Source organism: Rhinatrema bivittatum, chromosome 3 (assembly GCF_901001135.1).
Source record: "Rhinatrema bivittatum chromosome 3, aRhiBiv1.1, whole genome shotgun sequence".
NCBI lineage: Eukaryota > Metazoa > Chordata > Amphibia > Gymnophiona > Rhinatrematidae > Rhinatrema > Rhinatrema bivittatum.
This window is the reverse complement of record NC_042617.1, coordinates 498,712,684-498,736,146: the sequence shown is the minus strand read 5'-3', so window position 1 is coordinate 498,736,146 and position 23,463 is coordinate 498,712,684. Positions and strand designations below refer to the sequence as shown.

The following is a 23,463-nucleotide window of genomic DNA, read 5'->3' as shown; positions in this document are numbered from 1 at the left end:
TGCATCCTTCCTTACCTTTCTCCTTACCTACTGTGGTACAAAAGACCCCTACCTGGAACAGTGACAGTAAACTGAATTCATTTTATAGAAAAGGGAAATAAGAAGGGTGCTATCAGTTTTTGGCCTGGTGCTATCTTGTGTTTTCATAAACTATATTTAGAGACTCTAGAGTTAAACATAAGGGGGCTAATGCAATACAGTGTGTTCAGCCTAGCACACAGCTTGCTGTGCAGTTGGACATGAGTTTTGGACGCACTAGAATAGCTTCCAATGCAATAATGGGATTAGCGTGTCCAAAACGTACGTCCAAACCAGCGCATAGCTAATAATGCTCATCACATGTAAGTGCCATGTAGATGAGGCTATTAGCTATTACTCTTGATGCAAAAAAACACTATGCACCTGACACGCACATTTTAACTTGCAATACTGAATGCCTGGAACTGGCATTAAGTCTTTACATTCTCCAAGCCGCCACAAAAAAGCTCAAAATACTGCTTTTCTGTGGTTCCTCTTACTTAGCTTGAAAAGAAAATTTTGATGATGGTCAAGTTAGGAAAATGGATGCTCAATTTATGAGTGTCCGTTTTTCTAACCCGTGGCTGTGCAATGCCATGGACGCACTAGGGACGCACAATTTATCTCTAGCACATCCTTTTTAGTGCAGCAGCTCATTTGCCTATTGCATCAGGCACCCAGAATATGGGGATGTGCACACATTGAAAAAACATGTGCCATGTTTGGATGCACATTTTTTCATGCCTGATATTGCATCAGCCGCAAGATGCACAGAAATTCAGGGAAGCATTGTATGATCCTAAAATACCACAAAACTATCATGGCTATATTAAGTCGGAGGTCCCAAAGTAAAAAATAATTTAAAAAAAAAATGTTTAACTCATCCCGCGGCTCACGGGTTGAAAACCGGACGCTCAATTTTGCCAGCGTCCAGTTTCCGAACCCATGGCTGTCAGCGGGTTTGAGACCCGACGCCGGCAAAATTGAGCATCGGCTGTCAAACTCGCTGACAGCACCGCTCCTGTCATAAAAGAGGCGCTAGGGACGTGCTAGTGTCCCTAGTGCCTTTTTTTTACCGCGGGCCCTCATTTAAATACTGAATCGCGCAAATTTTACTGAATCGGCCTGTAAGAAGGTAACTGTTCTCAGATCATTCTGTCTTTTCACACTTACCTCAGTTGTCAGTAGTCTGGACTACAATGTTTTTATCACTTTGTTTCCATACCCTGCCTGCCTATTCATTGTCTTCCATGCATTAGAAAAGGTGGAATGAAATCTAAACAACTACCGGCATGGTTAAAATGTGAAGTGAGATAGGCTATAATAGCTAAAAGAACATCTTTCAAGCAATGGAAAAGAGATCTGAATGAAGAAAACAGAAAACAACATAAGCAATGGCAAGTTAGATGCAAAGCATTGATAAGAAAATCAAAGAGAGAATTTGAAAAGAAGCTTGCTGTGGAAGCAAAAACTCATAATAAAAACGTTTCCAGGTACATTTGAGATAAAAAGCTTATTAGGGAGTCAGTTGGACCATTAGATGATCAAGGGGTAAAAGGGATGACAAAGCCATAGCAGATAGACTAAATTAATTATTTGCTTTGGTGTTCACTATAATAAAGATATGCAACGACAAAACTTATATTCAAAAGTGATGATTCAGAGAAATGAAACAAATCTCAGTGAAACTTGAAGATGTAATAAGGCAAATTGACAAGCTAAAGAAGAGGAAAATAGATGGTATACATTCCAAAGTGCTGAAAGAACTGAGAAATGAAATTTCGGACCTGTATTGGAAATGTTGTAAACTGTTATTAACACCATTGATGTTACCTGAAGACTGGAAGGTTGCCAATGTAAAGCCAGTTTTTATATAGGGTTCAAGGGTTGATCCAGGAAACTACAGACCAGACCAGTGACTTTGACAACCATGCCAGGCAAAATGGTAAAAACTATCATAAAGAACAAAATTGCTGAGCATATAGATAGGGATAGTTTAATGGGACAAAGTCAACATGGATTTAGCCAAAGGAAGTTTTGCCTCACCAATTTGCTACATTTATTTGAGATTGTAAATAGAACATATGGATAAAATTGAGCCAATTAATATAGTGAATCTGGATTTCCAGAAACAATTTGACAAAGTCCCTCATGAGACTTCTTTTGTTGCGGCTCCGGGTCGGTCCCGGCCGCTCCTCCTACCTCCGCGGACTTCCGGGGCTTCTCGGGCTTCCTCGGGTCTCCGGGGGCTCCCACCACGGCTCTCTCCGCGCCTCCACGCAGCGCTCGGGCCTGCCCCTGCTCCCACCACGCGGCTCCTGCATCGCCGGAGCAGCCGGCGTCTCGCCGCGGCTAGCTCCGCCCCCTAGGGGCACGCGCGCGTCTCGGCCCGATTCTTAAAGGGCCAGGCGCGGGAAATCTGCCTGCATCCTCCCGGTGACGTCAGACGCTGCAGGGCTACTTAAGCCCTGCAGTCCCTCTCCTCAGGGCCTTGCAACGAGGTTCCCAGGGTTGTTCCTGTCTTCAGTTGCTGCGTTCTGCTTGGTGTTCTTCCTTGGCTCCTGACTCGGATCGGCTGACGTCTCTACTTGGCTTCTGACCCCGGACTGGCATTGGTATCTTCTGGCTTCTGACCTCAGACCGGCTTACGTTGACCTCCTGGCTTCTGACCTCGGACCGGCTTTCGTTGACCCTCTGGCTTCTGACCTCGGACTAGCTGACGGCGATCCACTGGTTCCTGACTCTGGTACGGCGAGCAACAACCCTTCGGCTTTCGACCTTGGACTACAGCTGACCAGGCCCCTGCGGGCCCTCCTAAGTCCCAGCGGCCGGGTTCCTACGGGCTCCTCCTGGGGGGACTCCGGCTTCCAGGGTGAATCTCCTAAGTCCCAGCGGCTGAACTCCTACGAGCTCCTCTCGGGGGAGGATCGGCTTCCAGGGCGAAGGTTTCCTCTTCACCGAGCCAGCGCTACCATCACCTCCATCCTCGCCGGGGCCCTTGGTCGCATAGGGCCTCCAGAGTCCCGTCTACGACCTGCCATCAACCTGTCCCTGCCGCCTCCCGGTCGGGGTCGCTGCTTCTACCACCTACAGCAGCTCTTCCTACGGCTCCGATCGGCCCAAGGGTCCACAAATCCTACAGATTGCAAGGCCATGGACCCGGCGGACCTTGCCGGCCTAAAGGCCATTCCTGGCATTGCCCAGAAGCTGCAGCAACAGCAGTCCTGCCTGGATACGCTGATGTCGGCCGTCCAACGCCTGGCGGATCGCGTAGATGGGGCCTCCGCAGCCCACTCCGCAGCATCTACATCTATGGTCAACCCGACTTCTTCTGTTCCGGTACAGATGCCAGCGCCCCCGAGGTACTCGGGGAACCCGAAGACATGTCGAGGGTTCCTCAACCATTGTTACATCCGGTTCGACCTCCTGCCTGCGCAATTCACCTCAGACCGGGCAAAGACGACGTACATTATTTCGCTTCTGGATGGGAAACCGTTGACTTGGGCTTCCTCCTTGTGGGAGCGCCAAGATTCCCGCTTAAATAACTTAGTACAATTTGTCAAAGCATTCCGGAGGATCTTTGATGAACCGTCTCGGGCCTCCACAGCTGCCTCGGAGCTCCTCCAGCTGAAGCAGGGTAACCGTCCCCTTGAGGAATTTGCGATGGAATTCCAGACCCTGGCTACGGAGCTGGCCTGGGGCGAGGACAGTTTGCATGGGATCTTTTTGGAGGGTTTGTCCTCTCGGCTCCAGGATGAGCTTGCGGCACGAGATCTCCCAGACGACTTGCAGGAACTCATCGAACTCGCTGGACGTGTGGACCGGCGTATCCAGCGCCGCTTCCGAGAGCGAAGGCCCGCTCGGGGATCCTCCGTCCGGCGATCCACTCCGCCGCAAGCCCGGTTCTCTCCTCCTGCAGCCACCGCTCCAGCTACAGAGGAACCCATGCAGTTGGGCCGTGGCCCCCTTTCCTCCGAGGAACGTCAACGCCGACGTGCCCAGGGACTGTGTCTATACTGTGGGGGTCAGGGGCACTTTTTGGCCCGCTGTACCGAGCGTCCGGGAAACGCCCGAACCTAGAGCTCAGCGGGGAGTTGACTCTAGGCAACATTTCACCTAGCTCCCCATGTACCGTTCCGGTACGACTCTGCCTTCCGGAGGGAGGCTTTGATACCCTTGCCTTAATCGACTCTGGGTCCGGGGGGAACTTCGTCCTCCGGGAGCTAGTTGAACAGCTACAGCTCGAGGTCTGCTCGCAAGACCCGCCGGTGCGGGTTTCCTCCATTCAAGGGAGCCCACTTCCTGGTTTAATATCCACTCGCACCAGTTCTCTGAAGCTCCAGGTTGGAGCCCTCCACCAGGAGGAAATCTCGTTTCTTATTTTAGAAAAATCCATCCACCCGCTCATCCTGGGTTTACCCTGGCTTCGGAAACACTCTCCGGTCATCGATTGGGGTACCCTTCAGATTACCTCCTGGAGTCCTGCGTGCCATCGGCATTGCCTTCCGGCACGTCCACTGCGACCTATCGCACTCTGCACAGCTCCGTTAACGGTACCTCCACAATACCATGCTTTTCAGGACGTCTTCTCGAAAGAAAAAGCTGAGCTACTTCCGGAGCACCGTCCCTTTGATTGTGCAATCAACTTGCTACCTGGAACCACTCCGCCCCGTGGAAGAGTCTACCCTCTGTCTCTGCCAGAGACCCAAGCTATGTCAGCCTATATCAAGGAGAACCTGGACCGGGGTTTCATCAGACCATCCAAATCCCCGGCCAGGGCCGGGTTCTTCTTTGTAGGAAAGAAAGACGGGTCTCTCCGCCCCTGTATTGATTATCGGGGCTTGAATCAGATCACCCGCCGGGACCGTTACCCGTTGCCTCTGATTCCAGAGCTCCTGGATCGCCTCCAAGGGGCTCGCGTCTTCACCAAATTAGACCTCCGAGGTGCTTACAATCTCGTTCGTATACGCCCCGGGGATGAGTGGAAGACCGCTTTTAACACCAGAGACGGCCATTACGAGTACCTTGTTATGCCGTTTGGCCTCTGTAACGCCCCAGCGGTATTCCAAAACCTGATGAACGAGGTCCTCCGCGATTTCTTATACACTTCAGTGATCGTGTACCTGGACGACGTATTAATATATTCCCAGGATCTCAAGACACATCGACAACACGTGCGGCAAGTCTTGCTGAAGCTAAGGGAGAACCACTTGTACGCAAAATTGGAAAAATGCCAGTTCGAGCACGAGTCATTACCCTTCCTAGGATATATTGTCTCCTCGATGGGCTTCCGAATGGATCCGGACAAGGTGAGCGCCATCAAGGGTTGGCCACAACCATCAGGAATAAAAGCGCTTCAGCGGTTCTTAGGATTCGCCAATTTCTACCGCCACTTCATCCCGCATTACTCCAGCCTGGTAGCTCCTCTGACGGCCCTTACGCGGAAGGGTGCGGATGCACGAAACTGGTCCCCTGCTGCGACGCAGGCCTTCCAGGATCTCAAGGAGGCTTTCCTTCAGGACACTTGTCTTCGGCACCCTAACCCGCAACGCCAGTTTATAGTAGAGGTAGATGCTTCCGCTGTCGCGGTAGGGGCAGTGCTTCTCCAAACCTCTCCCACTGGCAAAACCTGGCCTTGCTCATACTTCTCCCGCAAGTTTTCACCGGCAGAAAGGAATTACGGGATTGGTGACAAGGAGCTGTTGGCCATAAAATTGGCGTTCGAAGAGTGGCGTCAGTGGTTGGAGGGAGCCCAGCATCCGATCATAGTATACACCGACCACAAGAACCTGCAGTACTTGTCTCACGCTCAGAGGCTCAATCCCCGACAGGCCCGCTGGTCCCTCTTCTTTAGTCGCTTCGACTTCTCGCTTCGCTACCGACCCGCAGCCAAGAATGTACGGGTGGATGCTCTATCCCGCACCACCGAGATTGACGACACCACGGAGACCCCTCAGTATATTTTGGACCCAGCCAAAGTCCTTCTGGCAGCCACTAACTTAGGGGCCGAAGGGAGGACGGTGGTCCCGGCTCGTTCGCGGAGGAAGGTTCTGGCTTGGGCACACGACTCCCTGACGGCAGGCCATCCGGGGATTTCTCGAACCCTTGAGTTACTCACTGAGTTTTACTGGTGGCCACGAGTGAGAGAGGATGTCCGGCACTATGTCCAGTCCTGTCCCACATGCGCTCAGCAAAAACCCCCACCGGGACGCCTGTGGGGCCTACTCCAGCCGCTCCCTATTCCCGCGGAACCGTGGTCCCACCTTTCCACAGACTTTGTGGTGGACTTGTCTCGCTCTGAGGGGAAAACTGTAATTTGGGTCACTGTCGACCGCTTTTCTAAGATGGCACATTTTATCCCTCTGCCCAAGCTACCCACGGCTCCTGAGCTGGCTGACCTATTCGTCCAGCATGTTTTCCGGTTACATGGACTACCCTCGCATATCGCGTCGGATCGCGGCCCTCAATTTACGGCCAAGTACTGGCGGGCATTATGCAAAAAGTTTGGGATACAGTTGGATTTTACCACGGCCTTTCATCCCCAGGGTAACGGCCAAGTGGAGCGGACCAACCGGACTCTGAAAACCTTCCTCCGAACTTTTGTAAATGAGCTCCAAGACAACTGGGTCTCTCTCCTTCCCTGGGCGGAATTTTCTTACAACCGCCACAAACACTCCGCTACAAGTCAGTCTCCCTTCCAGCTAGTTTATGGGAGGATCCCAAGACCTCCACTGCCATTACCGGTACAAGTCACTTCCCCCGCAGCACAACTAACAGCTAACCAACTTCATCACCTTTGGATTGCCACGCAGGAGAAGCTTCGCAAAACTGCAGCTCGCTTCAAGACGTATGCGGACCGGTCTCGACGACCCGCCCCGGTATTCTTACCCGGAACGAGGGTATGGCTAAGCACGAAGCACATTCAATTACGGACTCCCTCCATGAGGTTAGCACCCCGTTACATTGGACCTTTCCCGGTGGCGGAACGCGTAGGGGCGGTTTCTTACAGATTGCGGCTACCCTCCTCGCTTAGGATCCATGATGTCTTCCACGTGTCCCTTCTCAAGCCGCTGGTGCTCTCTCGATTTCGGGCAGCTCCGCCAGTGCCCTCCAATGTTTCCTCGGATCCGGATGTCACCTACACGGTAAAGGAGGTCTTGGATGTCCGGTGCCGTCGCCACCGCTGGGAGTACCTACTGTCTTGGGAGGGGTATGGCCCGGAGGAGAATTCATGGGAGCCTTCTTCTCACATCCTGGATAAGGATCTTCTTCGACACTTCCACCTCCAGCATCCGGACAAGCCGCGACCCCCCGGGAGGGGGCGTAAGGGAGGGGGTACTGTTGCGGCTCCGGGTCGGTCCCGGCCGCTCCTCCTACCTCCGCGGACTTCCGGGGCTTCTCGGGCTTCCTCGGGTCTCCGGGGGCTCCCACCACGGCTCTCTCCGCGCCTCCACGCAGCGCTCGGGCCTGCCCCTGCTCCCACCACGCGGCTCCTGCATCGCCGGAGCAGCCGGCGTCTCGCCGCGGCTAGCTCCGCCCCCTAGGGGCACGCGCGCGTCTCGGCCCGATTCTTAAAGGGCCAGGCGCGGGAAATCTGCCTGCATCCTCCCGGTGACGTCAGACGCTGCAGGGCTACTTAAGCCCTGCAGTCCCTCTCCTCAGGGCCTTGCAACGAGGTTCCCAGGGTTGTTCCTGTCTTCAGTTGCTGCGTTCTGCTTGGTGTTCTTCCTTGGCTCCTGACTCGGATCGGCTGACGTCTCTACTTGGCTTCTGACCCCGGACTGGCATTGGTATCTTCTGGCTTCTGACCTCAGACCGGCTTACGTTGACCTCCTGGCTTCTGACCTCGGACCGGCTTTCGTTGACCCTCTGGCTTCTGACCTCGGACTAGCTGACGGCGATCCACTGGTTCCTGACTCTGGTACGGCGAGCAACAACCCTTCGGCTTTCGACCTTGGACTACAGCTGACCAGGCCCCTGCGGGCCCTCCTAAGTCCCAGCGGCCGGGTTCCTACGGGCTCCTCCTGGGGGGACTCCGGCTTCCAGGGTGAATCTCCTAAGTCCCAGCGGCTGAACTCCTACGAGCTCCTCTCGGGGGAGGATCGGCTTCCAGGGCGAAGGTTTCCTCTTCACCGAGCCAGCGCTACCATCACCTCCATCCTCGCCGGGGCCCTTGGTCGCATAGGGCCTCCAGAGTCCCGTCTACGACCTGCCATCAACCTGTCCCTGCCGCCTCCCGGTCGGGGTCGCTGCTTCTACCACCTACAGCAGCTCTTCCTACGGCTCCGATCGGCCCAAGGGTCCACAAATCCTACATCTTTGGAAATTAAAATGTCATGGGATAGGGGTCAATGTCCTATTATGGACTGCCAAGTGGTTAAAAGATAGAAAACAGAGGGTAGGGCTAAATGGTAAATTTCCCCAGTGGATAAATGTGAATAGTGGAGTGTCCCAGTGATCTGTTCTGGGACCACTGCTTTTTTAACATATTTATAAATGACTGGGAAATGGGCATAGAAAGTGAGGTGATCAAACTTGCCAATGACACAAAATTATTCAAAGTTACAAGAGGATTGTGAACATTTTCAAGAGGACCTTGCAAAACTGTGAGACTTGGCATGCAAATGGCAATCTAAATTTAATGTGGACAAGTGAAAAATGATGCACTTAAGTAAGAGTAATGCAAATGAAAGGTACACAATGCAAGGTTCCACATTAGGAGTCACCATTTAGGAAAAGGATCTAGATGTCATCATTGATAATACGTTGAAATCTTCTGCTCAGTGTGCAGCAGCAGCCAAGAAAGCTAATAGAATGCTAGAGATTATTATGAAATTAATGGAGAATAAAACAGAGAATATCATAATGACTCTGTATCGCTCCATGGTACAACCTCATCTTGGGTATTGTATGTAGTTCTGGTCACCACATCTCAACAAAGATATAGCTGAATTAGAAAAAGTACAAAGAAGGGTGACCAAAATGATAGAGAGGATAGAATAAATCCTCTATGAGGAAAAGTTGAAGAGTTAGCACTCTTCAGCTTGGAGAAGAAATGATTTGGGGGAGATATGATAGAGGTTTATAAAATAATGAGGGGATGCAAGATGGCCACAGCAGAGCAGTTTGGATGAGCTCTGTCTGATTTCCTTCTATTGGAATGATTTTGCCTGTCTGCAATGCCGCATACAGCTTGGAAGTTCCATGAAAGGGAGAGAACGTACTCTGCAGTCTCTTCTGACCTCTCTATTTCTGGTCTGATGGACACCCACATCCTTTGTGGGACTCACTCAGGACTATTGTTCTTGGAAGTGGAGGCTGGAGAGGCACTGCCAGCTTGCCCTCTAGACTTGTCAACCTCTTTTTTCCAAATCCTGAGGGTCCCTCTGGCATACCCGGCTGCCTCCAAGGACCTGGATGTGCTGTTAAGAGGGACTTCTGCCAAAGTTACCGATACCTCACAACTCCAAGCAGGGTCAGATTGTTTGGAGAGCAATGTAGGAGCCAGCGCAGCCCAACCTGATGTGGGCTGCGCTGGCTCACCGACAGAGGAAACTTTTCAAATCAAGGTTAAACTTGTCTCCACCCAGCTACAAGCCCTCTATGTAATTTTTCACCACTACCCTGGTAAATCCTAATTTAATAATGCTTGATTCTATATGGGAGGCAATAGACAAACTTGGAACCTCAATTTTCCTTCAACTTAACCCTTTGTGGACAGAATTAATGCAATTGAAACTTGTGTTAATTCCCTGGAAAAGTCGAATGTTTCTCTTCAAAAGGGAATTGAGGAAGTTAAACAGGAGGTACAAGTTTTGAAGCCTACCCAGGATTTACTTATAAAAGACAATCAGCTTTTACATAATAAGCTTGAGCATTTTTAAAAATGTAATACGTGGGAAAAATCTCCATTTTATAAATTTTCTTAAAAATCCACATATGTCTGCAAAAGATATGTTTAGGAAATACCTTATGGAAATTCTCAAGGTTCCTGAGATGGCATTACCTCCATTATCTAAATCATATTATTTAACTCCTTTCAAAAGGCAATACAATCAAGCTGGTTCACAGGGTATGGATTTTATAACTCTGAATATGGTAATATCTGAACTTCTAGAATACTCAGACTGTGCCCTTTCGGAAGCTGCCACAATGGTGGTCACCTTTGCCTTTGAACTTGATCATGATAGGGTTCTGAGATTATTCTTCAGGCATCAATTTGGATCTTTTCTTTACTTTAAAATTAGGGTGTACCCTGATGCTTCCAGACAAACACAGAAGAGGAGGCAACAATTCTTACTGATGTAGCCCAGAGTTATACAGATTGGGGTCCTTTTTGTCCTAAAGTTAAGAACATAAGAACATAAGAAATTGCCACGCTGGGTCAGACCAAGGGTCCATCAAGCCCAGCATCCTGTTTCCAACAGAGGCCAAACCAGGTCACAAGAACCTGGCAATTATCCAAACACTAAGAAGATCCCATGCTACTGATGCAATTAATAGCAGTGGCAATTTGCTAAGTAAACTTGAGTAATAGCCGTTAATGGACTTCTCCTCCAAGAACTTATCCAAACCTTTTTTGAACCCAGCTACACTAACTGCACTAACCACATCCTCTAGCAACAAATTCCAGAGGTTTATTGTGCGTTGAGTGAAAAAGAATTTTCTCTGATTAGTCTTAAATGTGCTACTTGCTAACTTCATGGAATGCCCCCTAGTCCTTCTATTATTCGAAAGTGCAAATAACCAATTCACATCTACTTGTTCAAGACCTCTCATGATCTAAAAGACCTCTATCTTATCCCCCCTCAGCCATCTCTTCTCCAAGCTGAACAGCCCTAACCTCTTCTGCCTTTATCATTTTGGTTGCCCTTCTCTGTACCTTCTCCATCACAACTATATCTTTTTTGAGATGTGGCGTCCAGAATTGCACACAGTATTCAAGGTGCGGTCTTACCATGGAGCGATATAAAGGCATTATGACATTTTCCGTTTTAGTAACCATTCCCTTCCTAATAATTCCTAACATTCTGTTTGCTTTTTTGACTGCTGCAGCACACTGAGCCGACGATCTTAAAGTATTGTCCACTATGATGCCTATATCTTTTTCCTGGGTGGTAGCTCCTAATATGGAACCTAACATCATGTAACTACAGCAAGGGTTATTTTTCCCTATATGCATCACCTTGCACTTATCCACATTAAATTTCATCTGCCATTTGGATGCCCAATCTTCCAGTCTTGCAAAGTCCTCCTGTAATGTGTCACAATCTGTTTGTGATTTAACTACTCTGAATAATTTGGATCATCTGCAAATTTGATAACCTCACTCATCGTATTCCTTTCCAGATCATTTATATTTAAATATATATATATATATATATATATATATCTATATATATATATATAATATATATATTGAAAAGCATTGGTCCAAGTACAGATCCCTAAGGCACTTCACTGTTTACCCTTTTCCACTGAAAAAATTGATGTTGCTGCTAGAGAGGGAAAGGTCAGTTTTGATATCAGTTCCCAAATGGGTTCAGGGTTCCTTGGGGACTGGCAACAGCTGTAACAAACCCCAAGGTCATGCTTACACACTTTTATTCATTGCATATGTGGGGCAAGACTCCAAATAATGCTTTATGTCGGCCTTCATCTGGGGCCACCAATGGTGTTAGATGGTCATTTGCAAGGTTCAGTTGATGCCAGGATGGCCCGCCAAGTGGGAGTCGTGAGCCCGCTAAAGAACCTTTTGCAGTAGGCACCTGGGAACCACTGTCTTCCCAGGGGGAACTGTGAATATGGCAGCATCCACAATCTTTGCTGGGTCAATGATATCCGTGGAGACTCAAGAGAGCCCTCAATATCAAAGGAATGTAAGAGGGCATTGGCTCTTTGATTCTTCTCAGCAGCTTAAAGTCAAATCAATTGCAAAGCAATGACCAGCAAGCTTGCCAGATGTTTAGTCTCTGAAATGGTGCTAGATTTTCTAGGTTTTTGGGATCTGTATAGATAGTTACTGGATGCTTGGCTCCTTCCAGCAGGTGTTACCATTCTTCTAGGTTAGCTTAACTACTAGCGGTTCACAATCATCAATGGTATAATACTTCACTGCCAGAGAGAATGTTTTTGAAAAATAGGAGCAAGTCACAAGGTTTCCCTTAGGGTTATACTGCAGGACAGTAACTACCCTGAGGGTGGACTCATCTACTTCCAGAATGAATGGTTTGGAAGGGCTCAGGTGATTTAGACACAAATCAAGGGTAAACTCCTCCTTGAGATGATTGAAGGCTTGTGTAACTTTTATTGGGGGTCTGCTGTTTTCCCTAGGGTCATAAAAGTATTTGTTAGTTGGGGCTGCTCTTGGCATCCTTCCCCTTCTTCCTACACCTCCCAGGTGGTGAGCTCTTTTTTAGGGGGACAGTAAATCCTTTTGTGGCCTAGGTGATGGAGTGTCTCTCCTAATGTGAGTATACCTTTCTGATGGTGTGGTTTCTTCAGGGACAAACAGGTTGGACTCGGTCTGGGTGTTAAGTTTACTGATTATTTGCAAAGGTTCACTCAAGTCTCACAAATATTCCACAAATGAAACTGTATATTTGAACTATTTCCATTGTCTCTCTTCTGTTTACATCTCTCTAGCTCCTGGGAGTGAGCTTGCCACTGTCTTCTCATCTTTGCAAACAGCCCAGGAGATTGGGGAATCCTAAGGGGGAGCCCCACACCATGAAATTTTCCTACCTGAATCCAATGTTCAGTCTGATGCCTACAGCCTGTGTCCTGATCCCTTTGGGGTGGAGATCCAGTTGAGAATATCCCAAGGCTGGATGTTACAACCTCGGTTGACCTCTATGGGAGAGAAGCCAGATGTTCCAGTTCTGCTTATAGTCCTCTATCCCTCCCACAAGTGTGCAGAGGGGTGGGGAAAAAAACCTTCCACACTAACAAAAAAGGGGAAGAATCCTAATGACTCTATCCAAAATATTTTATTCTAAGTAGTGCTGCCACTGGTCTTGCTTCCTCTAGAGAGTAGAGGTGTTGCTTACAGGTCTTTAGCCCCTGCTCTCGGGTTTGGGGAAGGTTCTCCTCTCCAAAGCTCAAGAAGTTCCCAGAACAAGAAAAAATAACCTAAAAGCTGACCAAAATCTACAAAACTCTCTCTCTAAAAAGGGGAGGCAGACCCTCTCAGACTGGGAGTGTCTAAACACAAGAAAAACCACCAAGCTGGGTTAATAGGCCCAACTAAGCAGGGAGAAAATAAAATAGCTCCTCACGTCTCAAAATGACCCCATATTAGGGATGTGAATCGTGTCCTCGATCGTCTTAACGATCGATTTCGGCTGGGAGGGGGAGGGAATCGTATTGTTGCCGTTTGGGGGGGTAAAATATCATGAAAAATCGTGAAAAATCAAAAAAACGTAAAATCGCAAAACCGGCACATTAAAACCCCCTAAAACCCACCCCGACCCTTTAAATTAAATCCCCCACCCTCCCGAACCCCCCCCCAAATGACTTAAATAACCTGCGGGTCCAGCGGCGGTCCGGAACGGCAGCGGTCCGGAACGGGCTCCTGCTACTGAATCTTGTTGTCTTCAGCCGGCGCCATTTTCCAAAATGGCGCCGAAAAATGGCGGCGGCCATAGACGAACACGATTGGACGGCAGGAGGTCCTTCCGGACCCCCGCTGGACTTTTGGCAAGTCTTGTGGGGGTCAGGAGGCCCCCCCCCAAGCTGGCCAAAAGTTCCTGGAGGTCCAGCGGGGGTCAGGGAGCGATTTCCCGCCGCGAATCGTTTTCGTACGGAAAATGGCGCCGGCAGGAGATCGACTGCAGGAGGTCATTCAGCGAGGCGCCGGAACCCTCACTGAACGACCTCCTGCAGTCGATCGCGGCGGGAAATCGCTCCCTGACCCCCGCTGGACCTCCAGGAACTTTTGGCCAGCTTGGGGGGGGGGCCTTCTGACCCCCACAAGACTTGCCAAAAGTCCAGCGGGGGTCCGGAAGGACCTCCTGCCGTCCAATCGTGTTCGTCTATGGCCGCCGCCATTTTTCGGCGCCATTTTGGAAAATGGCGCCGGCTGAAGACAACAAGATTCAGTAGCAGGAGCCCGTTCCGGACCGCTGCCGTTCCGGACCGCCGCTGGACCCGCAGGTTATTTAAGTCATTGGGGTGGGGGATTTAATTTAAAGGGTCGGGGGTGGGTTTTAGGGGGTTTTAGTGTGCCGGCTCACGATTCTAACGATTTATAACGATAAATCGTTAGAATCTCTATTGTATTGTGTTCTATAACGGTTTAAGACGATATTAAAATTATCGGACGATAATTTTAATCGTCCTAAAACGATTCACATCCCTACCCCATATTCTCTTCTTCTAGCTCTGCCTTATGCCCCTGGAATAACCAATTACAATCAGCTCAGTGGAGAGACTGAAAGAGAATGGAAAATCTAATGCTGTTACTAGTTCTGATGATAAGGGACCTAGAGTGATCTTGTGGCTAACTCAGCCACACCTGGATAGCATCTGTGGTCCAGTTTTTGGTGTCCGAGACCTTCTTGGTAAGGGCTGTCAGTAGAGCCATCAAGGTGGAGTAATCAAGAATAAATTGCCTATTGTAATTTGTGAACCCATGAAGCACTATAGGGCCTTGAGGCCCACAAACTGAAGCCACTCATATGGCCTTCAACTTGTCTGGGTCCATATGTAGTCATTGGCAAGAGATGGTATATCCTAACATGGGAAGTTCTTCCTGTTTAAAGATATACTTCTCTAACTTTGCATAGAGTTGGTGCTCAGGGAGTCTCTGGAGGACCTGTTTCGAGTGATGTCAATGCTCCATCAAGGACTTAGAGAAGAATAGGATACCATCCAGGTAAACTACCACATGGAAGTAGAGAAGGTCCTGGAAGATCTCATTGACCATAAATTAGAAGTCTGTGGTGGCATTACTAGCATTCATAATGTCCGTCAGAGGTGTTAAAGACAGTCTTCCATTTGTCACCTTCTCAGATTGGTTGTATGCTCCCCAAAGGTTCAGTTGGATAAATATCTGCATGCCCCTAAGGCAGTCAAAGAGCTTGGAGATTGAGAAAAGAATAGTGTTTTTTCTTGTTAATGGAGTTAAGTCCATGATAGTAAATACAGGGACATAATGATTCATCCTTCTTCCCTACAAAAAAGAATTTATTATTTTTATATACAGACATTTGATCTGAGATATCACATCAGTTTATATGCAGGTACCCAGAGGGCTTACAATCTAAGTTTTGTACCTGAGCCAATGGAGGGTAAAGTGACTTGCCCAAAGTCACAAGGAGCAACAGCAGAACTTGAACCTTGGTCTCCTGGTTCATAGCCCACTGCTCTAACCACTAGGCTATTCCTCCTCCCTACAGAGCCAATCCTGGCAGGTGTTGAAGAGGGGAGGATGCAGCTTCCGTCCAAATTCTGTTTCCAGGATAGAGAGTGAGTATACTCTGCCTCTGAGTGGAACCTTGCAGGGAATCAAGTGTATGGCACAATCGTAGGAGTGATGAGTCAGCAGAACCTTCACCTGGTGCTTTCTGAATACAGTCTCCAAACTTGGGATATTGAGATGGCAGTCATGGGAGCTCTAAAGTAGATTTCTGAGCCAAGGGTTCCACAGGCAAAACTTTGATGAGGCATTGCTCATTATAGCTAGGGCGCCATTCGGCAATTTGTAACATGGCCCAATCAGTGTGGAGCTGATGGAGCATGAATCATGGCAGGCTCAAGATGATAAGTAAAAAAAATGGAGACCCGTAGATACAGCTGAAAAACAGAATCAAATCACAATACAAATATTCAGCTGAAAAGGAACTCTTATTGTAATGTGTTTAGCAACCTTCATAAATAGCCTCAGTACATTTGTGGCTTATTTGGTGAAGCCTGTGATATTCTGGGCTGGTATAATCATAGGTTGCATGAATGCTTTTGTTTTGCACCAACAGGTGCTAAAGATATGGCACAACCACTGGGCAATTATTACAATCTAGCACACACTAGTGATTGTAATAATTGCACAGTGGTTGTGCCATATCTTTAGCACCTGTTGGTGCAAAACAAAAGCATTCATGCAACCTATGATTATACCAGCCCAGAATATCACAGGCTTCACCAAATAAGCCACAAATGTACTGAGGCTATTTATGAAGGTTGCTAAACACATTACAATAAGAGTTTCTTTTCAGCTGAATATTTGTATTGTGATTAGGCTCAAGATGATTGCATTGACTGCTTTAGGGAACACAAAGAGACTAATTTGCTCTGCATGCAGGATCTCTGTTTGCATGGTAAGTGGTACAGTGGCTCTTGTAACCTGTCCAGCAAGGGTTCTACATATACAGATAAGATTAAGAGGGGAATATCCAAAGGACCTTTTAGTTTTCGTTAGTGATGGACAAAAGTCATATGATGAAACTATTGCCTGCGCCAATATCCAGGAAGGCAAGAGTGTCAACAAGAATGTACGCAAGAGAGAGAGACACTGGTACTAGCAGTTATGGAGAGGTGAAGGGGTGACCTAGGGTGACCTCTTCCACCAGGCCTAGGTCCTTAAATGTCCTAGCTTATTCAGGCAGCGACCTGTGAAATGCTCAGAAGCGGCACAATATAAGCATAGTTTTAGGCTATGACACTTCTGCTTCTCCTCAACTGACAGCTTGAGGCAATCCACCTACATGGCCTCTACTGGTGCTGGTCCCAATTCCAGAAGAGAGCGGAAGGTTAGTGGGTGCTGAAAATTTGGGACAAGGTAGATGGGGCAATGAACCGAGCTTCACCCTCTGGTCCTTTCCTGGAACCTCAAATTTAGCTGTATGGCTAGGATAATTAAGCCCTCCAAGGTATCCAGCAGATTCCAGGCAGTCAGCTCATCTTTAATACACTCTGGGTCCCTGCCTGAAAATTGCAACCAGACTGTCACTGCTCCACTGAAGTTTGGAGGTCAGGGTGCAGAAGTGAACTGCAGACTCCCCCCAGAGACTGAGAGCATTGTCTAATCTGTAGGAGTTTGAATGCTTTGGAAGCTGTGCGACTGGACTCATTGAACATTTGCCAGAATTCTTGCAGGAAGCACATCATGTTTCTCAAGAATGGATCATCCTTTTTCCAAAGGGCTGAGGCCCAGGCCAGGCTGGAACCACCCAACAATGAGAGAATATGTCACGTTATCTTGATCTGTTGAAACAAGGGTGCCTGCAATTCTAACTGCATCTGACATTGTTTTAGAAAGCCTCTGTGTTTCAGTGGATCTCCATCATAACTCGGGGGCAAAGGCAGGTGAAGCGTGGGAGCAGTAGGCCATATTACAGATACTGGAGTGAAAAGTGGAGCAGACTGAGCTGCCATGCCCTGAAGGTACCTGACCATAGTTTTCAGCTGATCGTGCTGCTATTGGACCTGGTGTACTATGCCAGCAATAGCGGAGGCTGGAGGCGAATCCGTGAGCTCATGGCCTCAGCAAACTGTAATGAGTAGCGGAGGAGTGAGCCCTTTGGGTTGTGGTGTAAACGAGACAGCTTCATAGGCGATTCTATGAGGCCTATGCCGGCAGCTGTCAAACATGCCCTATAGTGGGACAGTCTGGAGCTTCACTCATTAAAACCACCTCCGCACAGGTAGAACCCTTGGGTTCTTGTGGCTGATGGGACTTAGGAGGGTTCCTATGGTGATGAAAAGAGTCAGTCCAAAGGCACACCGGGGTCAGGCAGGCAGCAGACTAAAGGAGTTCGAGTTGGTCAATTTCAGGGCAGGCAGCTAACATGGTGCCTGCCTGGTCAGGTCCAGACAAGAGGTCAGATCAAGGTGGCAGGCAATTGTGGACAGGTCCAGGCAAGAAGTTGAGATCTGGAGAGTCAGGCCAAGGGTGGACAAAGACACACAGAAGACACTGGACAAGAAGACAGACAGGACAAGGCTGGATAAGAGAGGCTGTACGAGACAAGGTTGGATGAGGCAAGGCTGAAGAGCAAGGAATCAGGAACACTGGAATGCTGTGGCAACATGCACTTCTACAAGGTAGGAGTCCCATTGCTGAGGCAATGATAGGGAGCATGGGCAGCACTTAAGTAGGGAGGTCCTGTTGACATCATCACTGGGTGCCGCAGTGCCTTTCCTGCCTAAGGCCCTTTAAATATAGGTATGTACTTAAGGAAGGGGCCCAGAGAAACTGAAAGATAGTGGCATCCAGTCGCAGCATTGATGCATGAACCGTGTGAAGCTGCCCCGGTCACAGGGGGCAGCATCCCAGCCACAGAGGAGCTGGTGCTGCAACGGGGTGAGTAAGGTGGCTCATAGGGCCGTCCTATGAGTTGCTAACTGTGATATATGGTAAATGGGAGTAGTCACATATTTTGGCACTCAAACCTTAATGTGTGATAAGGCTGAAGTTTTATAATCATAGCTCCAGTCTTTTTTCAGTTTTTTCAAAACCTGCAACACTCAAAATGTGAATCTAAACATAAAACCCATTGTCCAAGAGGTGCTGAAACAAACAAAAACTATTCAACTGAGTGTAGTATAGTCATGACCACATTCTTTTAGTTCAAGATCTTTTTCCTCTTTTCTTTTTTCACTCAATTCATTCTATATTGCATAGAAATAGTCCCAAAGTCATAAAAAATGTCTTGTCACAGGACGTTCCAAGGCTAAAAGTGCCTGATACGTACCAAACATGGGCTATTTAAAATTGCTCCCTTAGAGACTTCACTTGTCCTTATTTATTTTTATTTTTACTAAATATTTAATTTTAATTTTTTTCTCTTCTAAAAATGTTTTACCCTTGATGCATGCAATGTTGGGACTTTTAATCTGTATCTTTAAGTTTTATTTATTTCTGGTGGTTTTTTTTTTAATATTTATGAATGTGTTTTATATATTTTTTTTATATTTCTGTTCATTAAAAAAGGTTTAGCTTTATTTTTTGTTCTAAATATTCAGGATTTACCCCACACCTCCCCTGGCCATCATTCTCTTTATTCTGAGACTTCAGTGAACAAAGCTGCACATCCCTTTTCTAGACAGTGCTTAACGCCGAGTTAATTCCCTCGCCAAAAGGAATTATTGCTCAGTCCAGTATATTGCAGTACAATGCAGCAAAGTGACTTTCACACAAATAGCATCTCACGATGATATAGAACTGACATTGTAGTGCAATTTAATTTACAGACAAAATTATTTAAAAATGAATGAATACACACAAGCGTCAACAGAGAAGAAAATATAAACATTTGGATCAAGATAATAGGACAGCACTGAACAGAGAAGATTGATGATTACTGATGAAGGAAAGGGAAAAGCTTCTCAGAGGCATCTGAAAGGGGAGGGAGAATTAGCAAGGCAGAAAGAAAGAGGTTGCTTCTGATTTTACTTTCAGAGTAGATGAGAAGGCTCTACTATCAATGTCAAATTTTGCCTTTCACAGAGCAGCCTCAGTTGTGGGGAAGTTTGCTCCCGTAGTCAATCTTGCTTAAAATTACAGAGATTTCATCTTCCTGATCTGTATCATTCAATAATATCTGAGAGATGCCATGTTTCATATTATCAGTGCCAAATTCCAAAAAGCTTCAGGGGCAGATATTCAGCAGTGACACACTGGTAGTCTTAACATAAGCCCTAGTAATGGTAGTTGCTACACCTCAGAAATTTACGATAGAAAGAATTCTTTCACATGGCTTATCGTTTATTGAATTGTGTCAACTAAGGGTTAAAAGGGGTTTTTTTTTTGTTAGTATGACTGTAGGTCCTCTGGCCCGCAGGCCACAGTCACATTAGCAGCTGGAAATTGGATAACGACAGTACAATGACAAATCCAGGTTGCTTGCAATAAGGTGCTAATCCCTTTGCTTTAATATTGGAGCAGCATGTAATGATGTTTAGACATCACTCCGGTTTACTGACGACCCCACTGGGGCCTGCAATAGAACCTTACAACTGTCTAACAAGACATCAGGTGACTGTCGTCACCACAGCAACGGACACTGGAATCTAATCTTACCTACATCCCTTCCAGGACCCAATAAGGCCTAGATTGTGTAAGTGGCCCATCATTGCTTGGTAACTCAAATCAATTAACGTTAATTCTCACAATGCTATGATGTATTGTGATCACTTTCATTTCAGAGGAGGGGGAGAAATTGCTATAATTCACCTACAATGAGGATGTCTATGGTGCTGAGGTATTAATTGGGTGTCCATATTAAATGGAAAAGGAGCACAGTAGTGAAAGGAAGGTGGATGAGTGACTCTCTTGGCTGCTATTGACCTATCAGAAGAAGACAGTGCCCTTTTCCTTTGCTTTTATCTATTACAGTTTTCCCTATTGAGTGTCAAGTTGATGTATTATAAAAAATTCATTTGGTGACCTTTCACCCCCACAGCAGATTAAACAATTTCACTTGGATGGCATCATTAACAGGACTCTGCATTTAATGATGATTTCTCTAAAAGGCCACGAAGATTCGATTTTAAGCTAACAGATTTATTGCACTATTATAACATATCGTAAAAAACTGTACCACCTACGGTATGGTTTCAGGATAGAAACTGCTTAAGAGTGTATATGCTGCTTGAAAGTGGGGTTACCTTGGGATATACAGAAGTAGGATATCTCTGACATGTGGTGCTGTTTACATTTAATGATAGATTTTGCAAACAATAATTCATAACTGTATTTGATAAATGGCTGTGGTTCTATGATTTCTCATAATTTAAAAAGAAACAGAGACTGACTAGACAGATTTGATTTCTTTCCCTGCTATTACTTGCAATGGTAATAGAAACCTTTGCAGTCCAGGTCAAAGTATAGTAATAAAGATATATTTGGAATTCAAATGGACTACAATCAAAACAAATTGACAGTATTGCTCACTGATGCATTTTTGACCATTACAAAACCAAATATGTCTTAGCCTAACTCAGTGCAAGATATAAAGGGCATTAGACTGATTTCAGGTTTCAAAGTCATTTATACAAAAACAGAAGCACTTGATAATAGTCTACCAGCAGAATAGATAACATGGCCTAAAGAAACCTTCTCCTGCTTATACCTGTAGTCTATAAGATTTAAGGGCTCATTTCATCCAGTCTGAGGCCAAGAGGAAGCTGTGGCAAATAACTGTTTCTAAAGGGGTTCATAAGGGATCCTTGGAGCTATCCCAGTGTTCCTGGCAACTTGAGGGCTGTGAACCATGCTGAGGATCCTGGATGAGGAAGATCCATAACTTTGTCTGAACCTGAGTATCTGTGAAGCAATCCTGCTGAACTTATTTGTAGCACTTGAAATAGATATGGATGCTAACTAGACTCCACTGTGAGTACTATGAACCCAATGTTATATGCTGCCTTTTTTATTTTATAAATAAACCCTGCATTGAATGAGAAGATACCTGTGTTTTGTATTGTTTGGTTAGCAACCTGACAGCAGGGTAAAGCAGGAGGTGAGATTTCAAAATGAAATCCCCATGTATAACTTACTGGTCCTGAATAAACCCCCCTACCCCCAGCATAGCCCCTTTCCCCTGTGGGAAAAAATAAATCGGTTGTAGTTTTCTCTGCATAGAAGGGGAATTTTCAAAGGAGTTTGTTTTCCACAAATTGCCCCCTATAAGCCTCATTACTATATGCATGATACTCGTTATCTCTTTTTAACATGCAAAGCTGTTTGAGTGATGTCGGCAGTGGCATAGCAATAGAGGGTGCAAGTTACTCAATGAGACTGGGTCCTGGACAGCAGCACTTGCTTATTGCAAACACCAGTGCACATGGCAGAGAACATGGACACCCCTGTGTCCAGCGATACATTTATCCTTGAATTCACAAATAGACCCACACTCACACAGAAAGAGGGAAATTGTTGCTGGGGTACTGCTGAGGTTGAGGGGGAGATTGAAGTTGCAGAGCTGCTGAGGAATGGAATTGAGGCTATAAAGCATCCAACTTTCTCCAGGAGTAATGCAGCTACCAGAGTTCTGTACTAAAATAACTTCAGTGATGGAGATTTCATCACCTCCCTAGATAACTTATTCTGATGCCTCACTAACCTCAATAGTGCAAACATTCTTTCTAAAGTCTAACATAAATTATCCAACTGCAATTTGGGATAGTTGTTTCTTCTCCTTTTGCAAGTGGAGATGGTGAAAAAGTGTTTAGCATTCTTTTTATAAACTTCTTTGAGATCCATACTGAAAGGGGTTTGTCCAGAAAACTTTGGAGTTAGTCAGATAAACCCTGAGATTTAAATATCTGGCCCTTATAACCCAATACAGTTTATGCAGCTAAGTCACTAACCTGATAACATGTATCTGGAAAAATTGATGGTGTTCCAAGGATGTTTCAGGGCAGAGTTAACTTAGCCAGATAACTTACTTGATAACTCCAATATTCAGAGTTAGCTTAATAAGTTATTCAACTAAGTCTAGATATGTGTCAGAGCAGTATGAGTACCTAGATAACTTTACTTAAAATGGTTTTATTCAAAATATAGCTGCTTAAGTAGCAGAAAAAGGAAAATCCTAGCTGTCTTGATGGCCTGATCCTTACCCCTTCCGACTAATATTTACAGGATTGCTGTCAAAGCAATGCTTGATACCACTGGGAGAAGTTCTCTGGTAGCTGTGGGGGTTTTGATTGGTGCCAGGTTGGGCAAGAGGATTTAGGGGGTCATTCACTAAAGTTTTGTCACGCGCGTTAGGACCCTAAAGCACACGATAAGGCCATATCGCATATGAAAAGGGCGTTTTGCATGCAATATCATGCTAATTAGGGGGAGGAGAGGAATCAGAGCAGGGATAGGAGGAGTCGGAGCGGGGGGGAGGGAGGAGTCGGTGGTGTCTCACTGCCGGCGATAACGTTACCAACGTTATTGTTGGCAGAAGTGTGCCGAATAGCACCACCTTTCATGGTGGCGCTATTTGGTGCGAAAGCCGGCAGCGAAGACACCGCGGTGGTGTGAAGACTGCGGGCTTTCACAGGCCCCCCCCCCCCCCGTTTTGCTGGACTCATCATTCAGCGATGAATGATGAATCCAGGCCTTAGTTTGGGATTTGGGGGGGGGGGGGGGTGAGGAAGCAGAGAGGTCCCTGAAGCTGATATTTTTTAGGAAATCAATGTGGTGAAATTGGGGGAACTCCTCAGGCTGATAGACTCGCAACATTTTTGCAATCTTTTCGAGGACTTGGGAGTGGGGGTGATCAAGTGCAATGACCAACATAAGCTTCACTTATTTAGTGGCGTCAGGGTAACTCTAAACCTAATCAGTTATATTCAAACATAACCAATTAGGTTTAAAGTTAGCCAATCAGAAGAGAAGAAGCTATTTTGTTTCCTGGCTTCCCTGGTGTGCTAGACCTTACATCCCTGGCTATCCATGATGGAAAGAGAGAAGACCTTCTGTGCCAGTGTATGGACAGTGGTGACTCTGTG

The 23,463-nt window shown here is 46.8% G+C and overlaps 1 protein-coding gene across 3 annotated transcripts in view; it reads left to right on the top strand.

Annotated features, from left to right (window-relative positions):
- PKHD1 (PKHD1 ciliary IPT domain containing fibrocystin/polyductin) overlaps window positions 1–23,463 on the top strand; it is a 1,284,809-nt gene that overhangs the window by 1,125,150 nt on the left and 136,196 nt on the right. The window lies entirely within an intron of this gene.